The following is a 17172-nucleotide window of genomic DNA, read 5'->3' as shown; positions in this document are numbered from 1 at the left end:
ATGACCCCTTGCTGAATTCAGAATTTTGTCTACTTTTCAGAAATGTTTAGGTGTCTGGGATCCAGCATTGGTTTCATGACCATTCCTGTCACTGACTGGAAGGAGGCTGAAAGCACAAAAAATTGCACAAATGGGGTATGCCCCAGTAAAATGCCAAAATTGTGTTGAAAAATTGGGTTTTCTGATTCAAGTCTGCCTGTTCCTGAAAGCTGGGAAGCTGCTGAGTTTAGCACCGCAAACCCTTTGTTGATGCCATTTTCAGGGGAAAAACCACAAGCCTTCTTGTGCAGCCCCTTTTTCCAATTTTTTTGAAAAAAACAAAATGTTCACTGTATTTTGGCCAATTTCTTGGCCTCCTTCAGGGGAACCCACAAAGTCTGGGTACCTTTAGAATCCCTAGGATGTTGGAAAAAAAGGACGCAAATTTGGCTTGGTTAGCTTATGTGGACAAAAAGTTATGAGGGCCTAAGCGCGAACTGCCCCAAATAGGCAAAAAAAGGCCTGGCACAGGAGGGGGAAAAGGCCTGGCAGCGAAGGGGTTAATTCACGGATGAATCCAGATTCTGCTACAGCTACCCGGACAGAATAACAAGGTTCTGCTCCACAAGGTGTGTCTTAAATCTCCAGAACCTGGAAGCCATAGTGATTCCAAACACTTCAAGATAAGCAAGAATATGGGAAGCCGCTCATGTCAAGATTACAGATCCCCATATAAGATACCTCGTCAAAATGCATAGTGTGCCGCAAAATGAATGACACACACCAGAATGAATGTACTATGTGTCCAGATAATTATGATACCTGTCAGAGTGACTCTGGATTGAACCAAAACAATTATGAAATCTGGCAGAGTCAATATGCTATTTAGTGATTAATATGAATAACACACACACCGAATTGAATAAGAAATATACTGAAATATATACCAATCATACTGAAACTAATATGGCCTTCACTGTAAAAAGTAAAGCAATCACTAAAATGAAAACAATTTTCATCAAAAAGAATTACATATTTCTTGAAATGACTGACATATGCCAAGAGGAATATGACATACATTGAAAAGAATATGACAGATTGAAATGAAGATAAGGTACTGAAATGAATATATTATGTTCTGAAAAGAAGAAAATGCACACTGAAAATACTATAACGTACACGGAAATGAACATTAAATATGTTAAAATGAATTTGAATTGCATTTAAATTAATATAACCCAGATGGCAATGAATAAGAGACATATAGAAATGAATAGGAGATGATTGAAAATGAATATGTCTTGTATTGAAATAATGTGACCCCATTGAATTGAAGCTGACATGCCTTCAAATGTGTATGACCAAGGCTGAAATTTTCATGACATTTGTTCAAATGAATATGGCATGCCTTGAAATTGATATGACACATATTCAAATGAATATGATATATGTTAAAACGGATAAATTGCATCTTAAAATTAATATGACACGTGTTAAAATGAATGTGACATCTATTGAAATACATATAACATTGATTGAAATAAATAAAACACATGTTGAAATGAATATGACATGAGTTGAAATGAATATGACCTTCATTGAAATTAATTTGACATGCATTAAAATGAATACGAGCAACGTTAAAATTAACATGACATTGATCACAATGAACACGGCTTGCTTTGAAATTATTATGATATACATTGACATGATTATGATATGTGTTGCAATGGATATGATTCATGTAAAAATTAAGATGTGTTAATATGAGTGAGGCATCCATTGAAAGGAATATAACACATGCTACAATGTAAAATGCATTGAAATGAATATGAGCTCCACTGAAATGAATTCAACATGTTGTAATTTGAATATGGCCAATGCTAAAATTAAAATGAAATTTCTGAAAATGAATATGTTATGCTTTGAAATTGATCTGATACACAGCAAAATGAATATTGCATATATTAAAATGAATATGACTTATGTTGAAATGGATATGGCCTATGTTAACATTATTATGACAGGTGTTAAGGTGAATATGACATCCATTGAAATGAATGACATTAATTGAAAGGAATATAACACTTGTTAAGATGAATATGAGCCACTTTGAAATGAATATGACACCCGTTGAAATGAATATGACCCACATCAAAATTAATATGACATTCTGTAACATGAATATGACACTTTTTGAAATGAATATAAAACTGTGAGATAAAACTAGAATGCTTTGAAATGAATTAAGCACATATTGAAATGAACACAAGCCATGTTTAAATGAATATGATCCCTGTTTAAATGAATATGTCTTGCACTGAACTTATGTTGATTTGTGTTAAAATTAATAGTACATATTTAAATTAATATTACATATTCTGAAAGGGTGTAATAAAGACTAAAATGAATTAGCTAAAATTATTATGCCACACATTTAACAGAATATAAAACAAGGAACCAGCCTTTACCCCACATCCATTACATGCATCCATTTACAATGCAGGTAAGTATTTCTACATTTGTCAGACAGTACTTTATCACTCAGGTAAGTATTTTTCTAAATAACATATTTAAGTGTGCAAAGAGGGAGTCAGAGTTGTTAGCAATAGGATTTCTAGCTGGCAGTAGTTGCACCCTGTCCAAGTAGGGACCCTTTCTCTAGTCAGGGTAAGGGAGTTACAGAACTAAGATAATCCCTGCTTACCCTCTTGGCAGCGGCAGCTTGAAACGAGCAGTCAGGTTTATCTCTGAGGCAATGTGTAAAGTATTTGTACACACACACACACACACAGTGAAAACACCACAAAAGTACTCCACACAAGTTTAGAAAAATAGCCAATATTTATTTTGAGTAAAACAAAACAAAAACGACAAAAAATCCAACATACACAAGCAAAGATTCACACTTTCAAATATTAAGGGCCTCATACAAGTTACCACCACATCCTAAAAGGTGGAAAAGGAGAGCATAATGAAAGCAACTGCAGGCAGAGTTACATGTCCTGTGCCGCCATGGAGCACATCTCACACGTCCTGCCGCAGGTGCTACTCATCGATGGACCCACGCATCCACATTGCAACACAATAGAAGGTAAGTGGGATGCACAATAGTTTGTGAAGCAAATATCCAAAGCTCACAACGCAAACAAAACCTGCACAATAATGATGGCAGCATCAGGAGCATTCATGGAAGGAGGTTGGCTTGAGACACAATTCACTTTGCACATGCCTCTAAAACACCACTGCACAGGAACTTCATGTATCTCAGTGACAAATACTATTTGAGCCAAGTGACATGCCTATCTGCCAAATGTGTAAGTGCAAGGTAAGAAAGCACATCCAACAGCAACAGCATGGGCCATACATCTAGATGAAGTAGCTGTAGGGTGCACACATCAGAATGGACAAATGGTCAGTCAAATGCAAAGGAAGCTAGCACAACTGAACACCTTCCAAGTGTGGACAAACAAAACTCTAGCTCCCTCACATTAGATGAATGTACAATCCATATCAGGGGGACAGATCTAACACTATGCATGCTGATATTGGCCAACACAAGATGAGATACTTACCCTAACAAACATAACACAGTACAATGACACCCCAATTGGATCAACACCCACGTATCCATATCGTGAAGATCTACCCTTGTCTTGGGTGACACCAGCACTGCCCACAAAGTCACCTATTGCAAACAACAGCAAATTGATTAGCAATCAGGTTAAAACACACACACAACTGTAGGCATAAAACACAAGTTACTCAGAACGACATAAGGTAGAAAAGTAATGGCATAACAAATGTGTACCGAACAAAACTGCAACTTGGGTTTATTCAATTCAAATGTTGAGCAAAGACCATTGGCCAGTCTGTATGAGTCCATGCACATTACTATGCCCAACCTTAACTCCAGTCACTGCCAGGGAATATCCACGGGAAGGGGCATCAAGTGGGCAGGTACGCACCTTGGAGTTCATCCTTGGGTGAGATGTGATGGGATGGGTGGGTTTGGGATTGGGAGGGGTGGTCTTTTTCTTTGGAAGGTTGGGATTCTTCATGAGGTGTGTGGGTGCTTGCAGGGGGGCAGGTGTGACAGGGGAGGACTTGGATATGGAAGGGATCGGTTGGGATGTGGGTGGGAGCTTCTTGGGTTTGGAAGTGGGTTTGGAGATAACAGGGGAAAGGGCAAGGTCAAAAAGGACACTCTCCTTGGGAAAATGGGTAGGGTCATCAGAAGAGGTTGGGGATTTGGCGGTTGAGGGAGTGGTGGGCTTGATTGTGGGAATAGATGCCTTGGGTGTGTGCGTGTGTGTGGTATGCTTATGTTTGTGTGGTTTTTGTTGTGTGTGTGAGTGTGGGCATTTCCGTGTCTTGGGGGCTGGAAGGTGGATTTGCTGGATGATGTGGTAGTGGTGGATGTTGGGGTGGTGTCTGTGGGTATGGTGGATGTTGTGGATATGTCTGTGTGTGTTGGGGTGGTGTCTGTGGGTATGGTGGATGTGGTGAATGTGTCTGTGGTTGTTGGGGTGGTGTCTGCACATATGATAGATGTGGTGGATGTGTCTGTGGGTGTTGTGGTGGCATCTGGGGGTATGGTGTCTGAGGTTTGTGGGTCCTTGGGTTGTGAGCTGTTGTTTGGGTGTATGGTGGGTTTGTTAGACAGTTTAGCATGGCTAAACAGTACAAAAAAGGCTGTTGTGTAATTTTGTAGTCACCATGTTTGTGTGTGCCTACATAATGAAACAGACACGTTGTTTTTTATTTGCCAATCCAACTTGGACCGGCAAAAAGAAAAGAAAAGAAAAATTAGCTACTTACCTGTAACTATGGTTCTCCTGTATTGGTATCTTTCATAGATTCACATGCTTGAATCATCCCCGTCATCGAGATGGGAGTCTCACAGTAACTCTAAATATACATAGCAGTAAGTGTACTACACTAGGCCTCAGTGGCCATTGACAGGCACTGCTATAGCCTATCCATGTTCTTTTTTATAAAAAGAACCATACCTTAACTACAACCAATCAGGCAACAGCACCCTCTAGAACACTCCCAACACAGGATGATTCCCTCAGAATTTCTAGTGCTAGTGTGAAGTATAAAGTTTTATATTTGAGGGGAGCCTCTAAGGAGAGGAGGGTGGGTTGCATGTGAATCTATGAAAGATACCAATACTAGAGAACCATAGTCACAGGTAAGTAACCAATATTCTTCTCCAGTATTGGATTTTTCACAGATTCACATGCTTGAATTAGAATATCGAGCAGTAAATGTTATTTTGACCATAACGTTACTGGTTATAACAACAATAATAACAATGATAATAATTATAGTTAATACTGATAACAATCTAAATAATAATATTAATAATAATAATAATAATAATAATATTAGGCGGGTATTAATAATGTACCTATTAAGCGGAAGGTGGGGAGAAAAAAACGCAGAGGCTCACCTTAATGGAATAGATGTCTTAGCACTGCTAGGCCGACGGCTATGCCAGTTTTGTATATCTCATCCAGGCAGTAGTGCTTTGTGAACGTATGTTGACTGGACTATGTTGCACCCGGTAGATATGCACTACATGGAGTAGGCACTCCAGCAAATAGAGCTGCAGATGTGGCTACAGCTCTGGTGGAATGGGCTTTAACCTTACTGCGTAAAGGCTTTCCTGCCTGAGAATGACAAAATTGTAGAGGTACAGCACAGCCTTTCTTTGTATCTCCACATGCTACTAACAGCTGGTCTGATTTTTGTATTTGATGCGTTCTTTGCAGATAAAACTTTAGACATCTCTTTACATCCAGCGAATGTAGACTCTTTTCCGCTACTGTTTGCGGATTTGGAAAAAACCTTGGTAAAATTACTGGTTCATTCAGATGGAAATTTGATTGTACTTTCGGTATATACATAGGATTTGTTCGCAGTATAACACTGTTTGGAGTGAACTGAAGAAAAGGATCCTTGATGGTGAAGGCTTGGATGTCACTCACCCTCTTCGCTGATGTGAGAGCTAATAAAAGTGATGTTTTCCAAGTAAGGAAGTTTAATTCTGACCTATGAATAGGTTAAAACGGCAGCTTCATGAGTTGCCCTAGCACTACATTTAAAAGCCATAACAGTGGAGGTTATCACACCGGAGGGAACGCTCTAAAAAGACCCTTGAGGAATTGTTTGACAATTCTGGAAGAGCATAACGAGGGACCATGCTGAGAGCATTTCTTCTTCAAATTGCTGCTACATGTACTCTTATTGATAAATAAGAAAGTCAGGATTAAGTATAGCAAGTAAGGAAGTATTTGCTCTGGCGGCGATGTCAATGGATGGATTCCTGAACTGACACACCACATGTAGAAGCGCTTCCATTTAAACTTATAGGTCTTATTGGTAGTTTCGGCTCTGACTTTTTGCTAATATTTCTTTGCATTCTGGTGGAATGTTCAAGGTGGAAAACTAACTGAATTCAAGAGGCCGCTAAGTGTAGAGATGATGGTCCGGATGTCTGCCTTTGCCCTGGTTCATGGTCAGCAGAGCTGGCGTCTCTATGAGTTGTTCATGTGGTTGTTCCAAGTATGGAAGGAGTACTTTGAAGCAGAACTGTCTGGGCCATTTGGGTGCTATGAGGAGGAGATGGCATCACTCTGTTTTCATCTTGCTGATCACCCTGGGCATCAAAGGAATCGGGGGAATAGCATAGGCATAGATTCCTAAACATCTCATCAAAAAGGCATTTTCCCACAACCCTTTCTGGGAATGCCAGCTTGGTAACATGGGCATTTCTTGTTTTTGCTTGTGGCAAAAAGGTCTAGATTCGGCTTGCCCCATTTTTGGGGCGGTCGAGAATCTGCTAGTTGAGTTCCCACTCGTGATAGGGGATGATCGTTCTGCTTAACGAGCCTGCCAGGAGGTTGGACTGTCCCCGCACATGTTCCGCCTTCAGAGAAATTTGATTTTCTATGGCCCACTTCCAAATGCTCTGGGCTTGATGGGAGAGCCCTAATGATTTTGTTCCTTTCTGTTTGTTCACAGAGAACATACTTGTGATGTTGTCCGTTCTTATGAGGACTGTTAAGTTTTGGATTTTTGGCAAGAAAGCTCATAGTGCCAGATCAATTGCCTTAAGCTCCAGTTGGTTTATGTGAAGCTTTCTGTCCACTTGCGTACAGTTGCCACTTATTTGCAAATCCTGAAGATGGGCACCCCAACCTTTGAGGGAGGCATCTGTCGTTATTATGAAATTTGGAATCTGTTGCAGAAATGAGAGGCCCTTGGACAGATTTGACAGTTTTGTCCACCAAGACCTGGTAGTTTTTAATCCTGATGTGATCTGAATCTGATCTTCAAAGAAACCATTCACCTGGAGCCTCTGGCTGTCTAGCTGCTCCTGCAGAGGCCGCATACGTAGTCGGCAATTCTGAACCAGCGGAATACATGAAGAAATCATTCCCACGAATGACCTGTAGATCCGTACTGAAACAAACTTTTTTGCTGAGAGCTTGTGAGCCTTCTGGCAGATTTTTTGCTGTTTCTCCTGGGATTGAAATGCTTGCTTTGTGTAGTATCCAGTAGTGTTCCCAGGAAATTCAATCTTTTTGTGGGATGGAAATGCAACTTTTGATGGTTGATGGTAAGGCCCAGACTTTTGGACAACTGCAAGCAAATGGACGTGTGTTGCACCACTTGGGGCCTCATTCTGACCCTGGCGGACGGCGGAGGCCGTCCGCCAGGGTACCGCCGCTGAATGACCGCACCGCGGTCAAAAGACCGCGGCGGCCATTCAGACATTTCCTCTGGGCCGGCGGGCTCTCTCCAAAAGAGCGCCCGCCGGCCCAGAGGAAATGCCCCTGCAACGAGGACGCCAGCTCAGAATTGAGCCGGCGTAGTTGCAGGGGTGCGACGGGTGCAGTTGCACCCGTCGCGTATTTCAGTGTCTGCTTAGCAGACACTGAAATACTTTTCGGGGCCCCTGCCGTGCCCATGCCATTGGCATGGGCACGGCAGGGGCCCCCAGGGGCCCCGCGGCACCCCCTACCGCCATCCTGTTCCTGGCGGGCGAACCGTCAGGAACAGGATGGCGGTAGGGGGTGTCAGAATCCCCCATGGCGGCGCAGCAAGCTGCGCCGCCATGGGGGATTCTAAGGGCAGCGGTAAACTGGCGGGAGACCGCCGGTTTGCCTCTTCTGACCGCGGCCGAACTGCCGCGGTCAGAATGCCCTGCGGGGCACCGCCGGCCTGTCGGCGGTGCTCCCGCCGACCCTGGCCCCAGCGGTCTTAGACCGCCGGGGTCAGAATGACCCCCTTGATGTTGTCTTGATTACTTTATGAGCAAATCGTCCAAGTATGGAAAAACCTATATTCCTACTTGTCTTAGGTGAGCTGCTACTGGGGCTAGCATTTTGGTAAAGATTCTGGGGGCTGACATTTGTCCGAATGGTAAGGCCCTGAACTGTAGATGCATACCAGCTACCTTGAAACAGAGAAATTTGGGATGATTTCGATGTATTGGGATATGAAAATGTGCATCTGGGAGATCTAGAGATGTCATGTGATCTCCCATATTTAAGAGGCGTAGAATATCCTGAAGCTGTACTGTTAGAAATGGGGTCTTTGTTTGGCAGTCAGGTTACCCCCTGTCCAAGCAAGGACCCTCACTCTGGTCACGGTAAAGGACAATCTCCCTCAATTATAATACCCGCTCACCCCCTCTGTAGCTTGGCACGAGCAGACAGGCTTAACTTCAGAAGCAAGGTGTAAAGTATTTGTACCAACACACACATCCAGCTCATTTGACCCTGGTGAAGAGGCAACCTCTTTGCCCAACAGAGGAAGGGCTGAATAACAGATATGTTGGATTTAGATGATTATACCCTAATGGGCTTCAGTTACAAAGTGATGGAGAAAATCACCATGTCACAAAGAAACTAGAAGGCAGGCAAGCACTAAAAAAGGAGTACACCTAAAGGAGCAATAACATTGAGGCATATCGACCTCAAACAAGTGAAATGGCGTACTCAGAGAAATAGAAACCTCAACAAGCAACGTCAACAAGAGAAATGGTGTACTCAGAGAAATAGACCAACTAATAGAGTGAAACGGTTTACTCAGAGAAATAGATCAACTAATAGAGTACAATTATAAGACTGAGGGGGACATTTTGGAAACTAAGTAGAACAAGACCACAGACGAGGAATCATACAAAAAGAACAAAGATTTCCTCCAGGAATAAAAGTCAATGTATACTAGTTAGGAGGAGGATGAACACTCTAGGTGAAAGGGGAAAATATAACTGTTCACTTAAACAAGAGTTAAATAATAATGAGGGACAGAAAATACCCCTGGACCACGTAAGTCAACGCACAACAAAGTATATTAGGGAAGAAGACAACTACTCTCTACTGACAAGTGATGACAAACATGACACTGGGAGAGACCCAGTGAGTTGAGCTATAAAGAGGGGGGGCGGAATATGCGGAAATGGTTAAGGCTACTGAGGTAAATGATTCAAAGATGCAAAATGATTAACATTTACTTCTCAGATGATAATTAATATACTAACATATAATGTTTGGGGAGAAGGCTCACCCAGAAAATGCCGATAAACTGGTGCTGATAAAGATGTAAGGAGAAAAAAAAAGACACTACAAGAACCCACCTTGTTGCTGTAGTGCTTTCCTCTTATCTAGTTTCTAAGCACTAACATAACACAACAGAAATGCACTTCTGAGGTCAAAGAAGACTTTTATTGTTGTTATATGAATGACGAATTAGTAGCTTTCAAGTCCGCGTTAATCAAACAAAATATATCAGTTTGCAATATACACAGCAGGTTATATTTATAAGATATTGAATGCAAAGCAAAACAAATACTTCACCGTGTAGGAACTATTTACAGCTACATCTTTCTAAGGTCTGCAAGCTGATGACCCCTGTCAGCCGCGAGAAAGAGTTTCATCTACCCACACGGGATGCTGCCAGCTGGCGCCAAGCTCCAGCACGAGGTCCGGCAGATTCGAATCTCACACTCTGCAGCCTGTTACATTCGTTACAAAGGTGTGCCCCCTCCTCTCAGACCTGGGAAACTGAGCAAGCCTTTTGGAGACTGGCCAGGTCTCCAAGACTACTCCTGTTCCCAAGCTCAAGCGAGGAAAAACAACGCCCATGTACTCTCTCTCATCAGGTCTAGTCTACTGTGAGAGCAAAACATCTTGGTTCATCTGGTGCAAAAACACAGCTTGGAAAAATACAGCTTGGATTCTCAACTGCAATGTCTAACTCCACGTTAAAGGCAATGGGCAGCTAACCTAAATATCAAATGCAATGTCATGTTAAAGGCAATAGGCAGCTAACCTAAATATCAAATGCAATGTCTAGTGTCATGTCAAAGCCAATAGGCATCTAAGCTGAATACAAAATACAATGTCTTATATCATGTCAAAGCCCATAGGCAGCTGAGCTGAATACAAAATGCAATGTATAATATCATGTCAAAGCCAATAGGCAGCTGAGCTGAATACAAAATGCAATGTATAATATCATGTCAAAGCCAATAGGCAGCGGAGCTGAATATCATGTCAAAGCCAATAGGCAGTTAAGCTGAATACAAAATGCAATATATAATATCATGTCAAAGCCCATAGGCAGAATATCTAATAGCATGTCAAAGTCAATAGGCAGCTAAATTGAATACATCATGTCAAAGTCAATAGGCATGCAATGTCAAAGCCAATAGGCGGCTAGACTGGATACAGCATGTCAAAGCCAATAGGCAGAATACAGAATGTAATGGCTAATGCAATGTCAAAGCCCATAGGCGGCTAAACTGAATACAGAAAGTAATGGCTAATGCCATGTCAAAGCCAATAGGCGGCTCAACTGAACAAAACATACCATGTGCTACTGGTGAACATTGAGCAACTAATATGCGCAGTGGTGAAACACAAAGTCATTGGTCAAAACAAAACTTATCAAATGGCAGGACATTCCGCCCTTTGACCAATGAATTTTTGTTTCACTTATCTCATATTTCAAACAAAAAAAAACATCAGATCAAAGCAATCCCTGTAAAGCAATAGAAGTGAATTAACACATTGATTTCATAACCTTTCACATCAGATACATCTACATAGAAAAGACTGGGCAATTTTTTTTTTTTTCTCTGAATGAGTCTCTAATTCAACAGTGTTAGCAATTTGATGTGGCATGAGTTCTACTCATATAAAGGTGCACGGTCCACCTGAAAGGTTTGCTGGAAGGTAAGGAAAAGTCAGAGTTCCATACGAGAGGGAAAAAAAAAAAAAACACAGCAAACAAGTTGAACTTGAACTGAAGGCGCAGTTTGCGCAAAATGGATCCATGGTGCTGGCACTTTACTCAGCCAGGTTCAGGTTGGGGATTCGGTCCCTTCCCCGACCCCACACGGACACACCGGAAGGGGGACCACACAGCACACTCAGGGACAGTGGCAAAACGTGGTAGGATCTGCAAAAGAAACAAGTATGACTTTTCTTGCAAATAACATTTTTCATTTAAACTGCACCCTTCCTCTTTCTTTCCCTGTTTTATAATCAGCAGGACGTTTTTGAGGCCCTTTGTTATATTTTCTGCAGGTTCTGGAGGGTCACTTAGGGCTTCAGCCCACACATCAGCACTGAGGTTTTTATCTGCTGCGCCACAGCTTCCCTTTTCTTGCACTGTCAGAAGGGCTGGGGCAGACTCATTCTTTACCAAACCTCCATTCACTGCATTTTTGTCAATTTGGGCCATTCTGTCTCCAATTTGTATGAATGAATCAGATTCTTTTCTAGGTATCAGCATAATTTCGATTTTTCCTTGGTAATTTGCAGCAATCACTCTCCCTAAAACCTGATCTATTTGCCATTTCTGTCCTGGTAACCTTCCTCTCCCCAACTGCTCTGTGACTGCTTGCATGACAGATTGCTTTTGTGCGTGCTGCACAGTTTTTATCAAATCTAGGGGAATGTGCATCTCTCTCATCTCTGCCCACCTGTAAGTGGCTTTTTCTCTCAGCTGTTCACATTTCTGGGGCACCCACTTAGCCATCCCCACTAAGGCAGAATTCTGGGTGTACACTTCTCTCTCTGAATTTTTCTCATTAACATCTGCAAGGTAATTGAACCAGTTAGGTACAAGCCATGTGGCTAAAACATTATCAAAGAACCAAAAATCAGCGTAAAAATGACACATCTCACGTAGCTCTTGCTTTAAAATCTGACACACATTATACAACTCTGTTCCTTCTACGGTGCCAGAAAACAACATTTCAGTCAATGAATCATTAGTAAAACAAACATGCTTTTTATCTTCAGTAGACACGAATTCAAATGGTGCACTCAACTTCATTGGTAACTCTTTTATCTGTGGTACTCTAGCCCTGTCTTGCAAGTACCAGATCCATTGTATGATTCTAGCTAGGGGCACTATTTTCTTTCCTTGTTCATGATTTAAATATACATCAGTTTTTTCTTCTTGCACTGCGCAGAAACCTAAAGTCTGCATTATTTCATTTGCCAAATCACAAGCGCGCAGCTGCATAAAATTTTTCACAGTGACCATATACAAAAGTGTTAGGATTTCACTCAAATGAGGGCTATTCTTTTTCCAAAAATTAAACAAGCTAATGAAACTCGGGGTGTCTTGCTCTAAAATCCTTCCTTTTACTTGTGCATTTTGCAACGGTAACTCGTAAATCACATTCTGAGCTGTCCGTGTTATCAGTTAAGGAATGCATTTTGTCTGCCAAAAACCCTGGCTCACATGAAAACTCAGTGCAGCTCGGAGCTCTCTTAACCCCCTCATTACTGGAATGGGACAAGAAAGATTCTTCAAAAACAGCCCTTTTATAACTTTCAGTCTTATTTTGAATTATTGTATCCTGGCTAATTTGCTCACGTAAATTCCTATTTTCATGTTCCAACTTCCTACATTTCTCCTGCATTTCTCTGTAAGCAGATAAAGGTATCCAGACCTTTCTGTCATCATTACTTCCAAAAGACACGTTTTCTACATATATACAACGGGAATTATTTCTCAAAACAACATCAGGCATTTTAGCTACACATGCATTTTCTTCTGTAATTCCCCAAACAGAAAACAATTCAGTTTTTCTTAGCACCATCAGGCAGTTCATCAACACATGTATTCTCAGACATGGTCTGCCGTGCTACTGTGATTCTCCAAACAGAAAACAATTTCTGTAATTCTCCAAACAACAAAAAAACAATTACACTTTTAAAGTGTGCACTTAGAAATCTACCAACTCGTCAAACCCCCTTAATCACCTCTTAATGACCGACCCCACGACTCCAGGTACCAATTGTAGTGCTTTCCTCTTATCTAGTTTCTAAGCACTAACATAACACAACAGAAATGCACTTCTGAGGTCAAAGAAGACTTTTATTGTTGTTATATGAATGACGAATTAGTAGCTTTCAAGTCCGCGTTAATCAAACAAAATATATCAGTTTGCAATATACACAGCAGGTTATATTTATAAGATATTGAATGCAAAGCAAAACAAATACTTCACCGTGTAGGAACTATTTACAGCTACATCTTTCTAAGGTCTGCAAGCTGATGACCCCTGTCAGCCGCGAGAAAGAGTTTCATCTACCCACACGGGATGCTGGCAGCTGGCGCCAAGCTCCAGCACGAGGTCCGGCAGATTCGAATCTCACTCTCTGCAGCCTGTTACATTCGTTACAAAGGTGTGCCCCCTCCTCTCAGACCTGGGAAACTGAGCAAGCCTTTTGGAGACTGGCCAGGTCTCTAAGACTACTCCTGTTCCCAAGCTCAAGCGAGGAAAAACAACGCCCATGTACTCTCTCTTATCAGGTCTAGTCTACTGTGAGAGCAAAACATCTTGGTTCATCTGGTGCAAAAACACAGCTTGGAAAAATACAGCTTGGATTCTCAACTGCAATGTCTAACTCCACGTTAAAGGCAATGGGCAGCTAATCTAAATATCAAATGCAATGTCATGTTAAAGGCAATAGGCAGCTAACCTAAATATCAAATGCAATGTCTAGTGTCATGTCAAAGCCAATAGGCATCTAAGCTGAATACAAAATACAATGTCTTATATCATGTCAAAGCCCATAGGCAGCTGAGCTGAATACAAAATGCAATGTATAATATCATGTCAAAGCCAATAGGCAGCTGAGCTGAATACAAAATGCAATGTATAATATCATGTCAAAGCCAATAGGCAGCGGAGCTGAATATCATGTCAAAGCCAATAGGCAGTTAAGCTGAATACAAAATGCAATATATAATATCATGTCAAAGCCCATAGGCAGAATATCTAATAGCATGTCAAAGTCAATAGGCAGCTAAATTGAATACATCATGTCAAAGTCAATAGGCATGCAATGTCAAAGCCAATAGGCGGCTAGACTGGATACAGCATGTCAAAGCCAATAGGCAGAATACAGAATGTAATGGCTAATGCAATGTCAAAGCCCATAGGCGGCTAAACTGAATACAGAAAGTAATGGCTAATGCCATGTCAAAGCCAATAGGCGGCTCAACTGAACAAAACATACCATGTGCTACTGGTGAACATTGAGCAACTAATATGCGCAGTGGTGAAACACAAAGTCATTGGTCAAAACAAAACTTATCAAATGGCAGGACAGTTGCAAATAGCAAAAAGCTATCTTTACTACTTGGAAACACGGACATCTAAGAGTACTCAGGCACTATACAGACTAAACATCTCCCTTCTGGTAGAAGGGATGAAGAAAGAACTCCAAACAGGGTTCATGCAATACATCGAATGGACTGAAAAGATTAACACTATTAAAATATTAAAATGTCAGTGATAATAAAACTGCTCAACATGTTTTTTTAAACTTTATTTTTTAATTTTTTAATAAGAAAGCTCACAGAAAGAGAATAGACATATTGCATAGAGGTACGACAATAGTGACAGGACATATGGCACTGCAATTGTGAAAGATAAATGGCAAAAGGCAAAAATAAATACATGTCGAATATAAACAGGAAGACATTGCAGAGGGTACATGTGGCATGGACTGTCCATTTAGAGTCGTGAAGGGAACAGGAGACGAATGGTGGGCAAGCATGACAAGGAAGTTGTCAATATTCAGTCAGTCATCCAGTTCTAAGGTGAGAAAACAGTCCCTTAGGGGTTGCTAAACATCTTTGAGTAGTGTGGTATGAGGTTGAAATTGCGCATAGTCTTCACCAATTTTGTCACACTGAGTCATGTGTTTGAGCAAGGCAGAGTCTGTGGTATTACGTCTACTGCCACAGTGTAATGCCAGTTCACGCTTGACAAGGAGAAGAGCTAAAGAGTTAACTCTGTGGATGGGCTTAGCAATATCATGAGTATATCCCAACAGTGCCACCAGGGGGTCCAGTGCAACCTTAGTACCAATCATAGTGGAAAGTGTTGAGAAGATAGCAGTCCAGTATTGCCTACTTGGAGGACATGGCCATATTAAGGCCCAGATTTATACTTTTTTTGCTTCGCATTTGCGTCATTTTTTTACGCAATTGCGGCACAAACTTCCAAAATACATTATATATGCACGGTGTAGGAGTTTAAAATGAAGAAATTAGTGTTTGACAAACATAGGTTTTGTTTGGGAACAGCAGAAGGACCAGACGTTGTTGGATGGAGGATATCCCAAGTCCACTTCCCAGGCTTCCCTAACTCGCCTGGTGGTATCCAGTATCATGGTCAAGCAGGCGTGGTAAAATTGGGATACCAGTTGGGTTCCATCTGTATCAGTGATGACAAGTGTTAAAGGCAGGAAGTTATCGAGGGCTAGGTGATAAGGGGGGATACAGGAGCGCAGGGTGTCATACAGTTGGCGCAAAATGAAATGGTCCATGTAAGAGGCATCATAGAAATGGGTATCGTCTGCATGTGCAAAGACATAGCCATCGGGGAACAAATCTCCTTCAGTCTGTAGGTCATGACCTAGTCAGCTGCCCTGAACAAGGTGTTCCTGCATGAGAGGGATTCAGGGTGTGATGTTCTCAACAAATGATTCTAAGAACGGAATCATTTGTCATGGGAACAGAATCTGGAACTCGAGGTACATGGAATGTAAGGAGGCTCGGGGAGGTAGTTGGGAAACTGAAGACGTTGCAGATGGATGAGGCGTTTATGGATTAAACGTACATGAAGCATCCTTTCGTGTGTTTTCATTCTTTAATCACCAACGTTACATTGTCGACGAGCGATGCGTGGATTAACGCCTCAACATGGCACGCTCACACAGTGGTGTATATAAACGATATATAAAAAAAGGGATCTTATGAATGCGGTGAAAGGTTTTTGCCGACACCGTTCGTACTGATCAAGTGAATTGTATGGGATAAAGTGGTTGACGCGCAGGATTGGCTGTCGCGTCATTATTGAGCAGCAGCGATTTCCAGCCCGTTTTTGTCTACAATTTCCACAGGCTTCTATGAATACAGTTATCTGAGGTTCGTAATGAGGGGCGTGCATTTGTCGGCATGAGAAGCCTTAAAGGGGCAGGCAGCCTTAAAGGGGCAGGCACGTCAGACGATTTCCTCAGAGGGAAACAAGTAGTGAACCTTTCGGTATAAGGAGGAGCCTTAAAGGGGCGGTAAGCCCAAATTCAGTAAGAAACAAATAGACAATCTGTCGCAGACTGAGTGTACTGGTGTCATGGCAACGTGTTACCTGTTGGCGTAGCGTTGCAAAGGAATATGCAGAAGCCAACGTAAAGTGAAACCAGGCCTCATGTTCGTTATTTGATTGCTTTATGAACAAAAGAAGGAGTGTTGATCATTTCTGGGAACGGAATGGTGATATTTGTGGAGGACAAAGTGTGAATAATAAGAGGATAGATATTATTTTAGAAAAAGAGTAATTTTAATTTAGTGCTATTCTTGCTGTTTTACAGAACTTTCAGGGATTCTGTGGATTCAAGAGCAATTGAAAATGGATTGAAAGTTTGAGGAACTCATGGGAGTAATCGGTGACAAGCACACCACTGTCTATCATTTTGGGTGAACTGCGGAAATCCAGAAAATACACAGTGACAGGCACATTTCAACTAGGAAATTTTAGTCAGGTTACTACATTTGTGCTAGTATAAAGTAGAAGATTGTATTTAAAGACACAGTGCTGTTGGTAACAAAAAATAGCCAAAATGCAGAATGTGACTCCAC

This window comes from Pleurodeles waltl, chromosome 3_1, assembly GCF_031143425.1.
Source record: "Pleurodeles waltl isolate 20211129_DDA chromosome 3_1, aPleWal1.hap1.20221129, whole genome shotgun sequence".
Lineage (NCBI taxonomy): Eukaryota > Metazoa > Chordata > Amphibia > Caudata > Salamandridae > Pleurodeles > Pleurodeles waltl.
The sequence above is the reverse complement of the archived record's forward strand: the minus strand, read 5'-3'. Positions refer to the sequence as shown.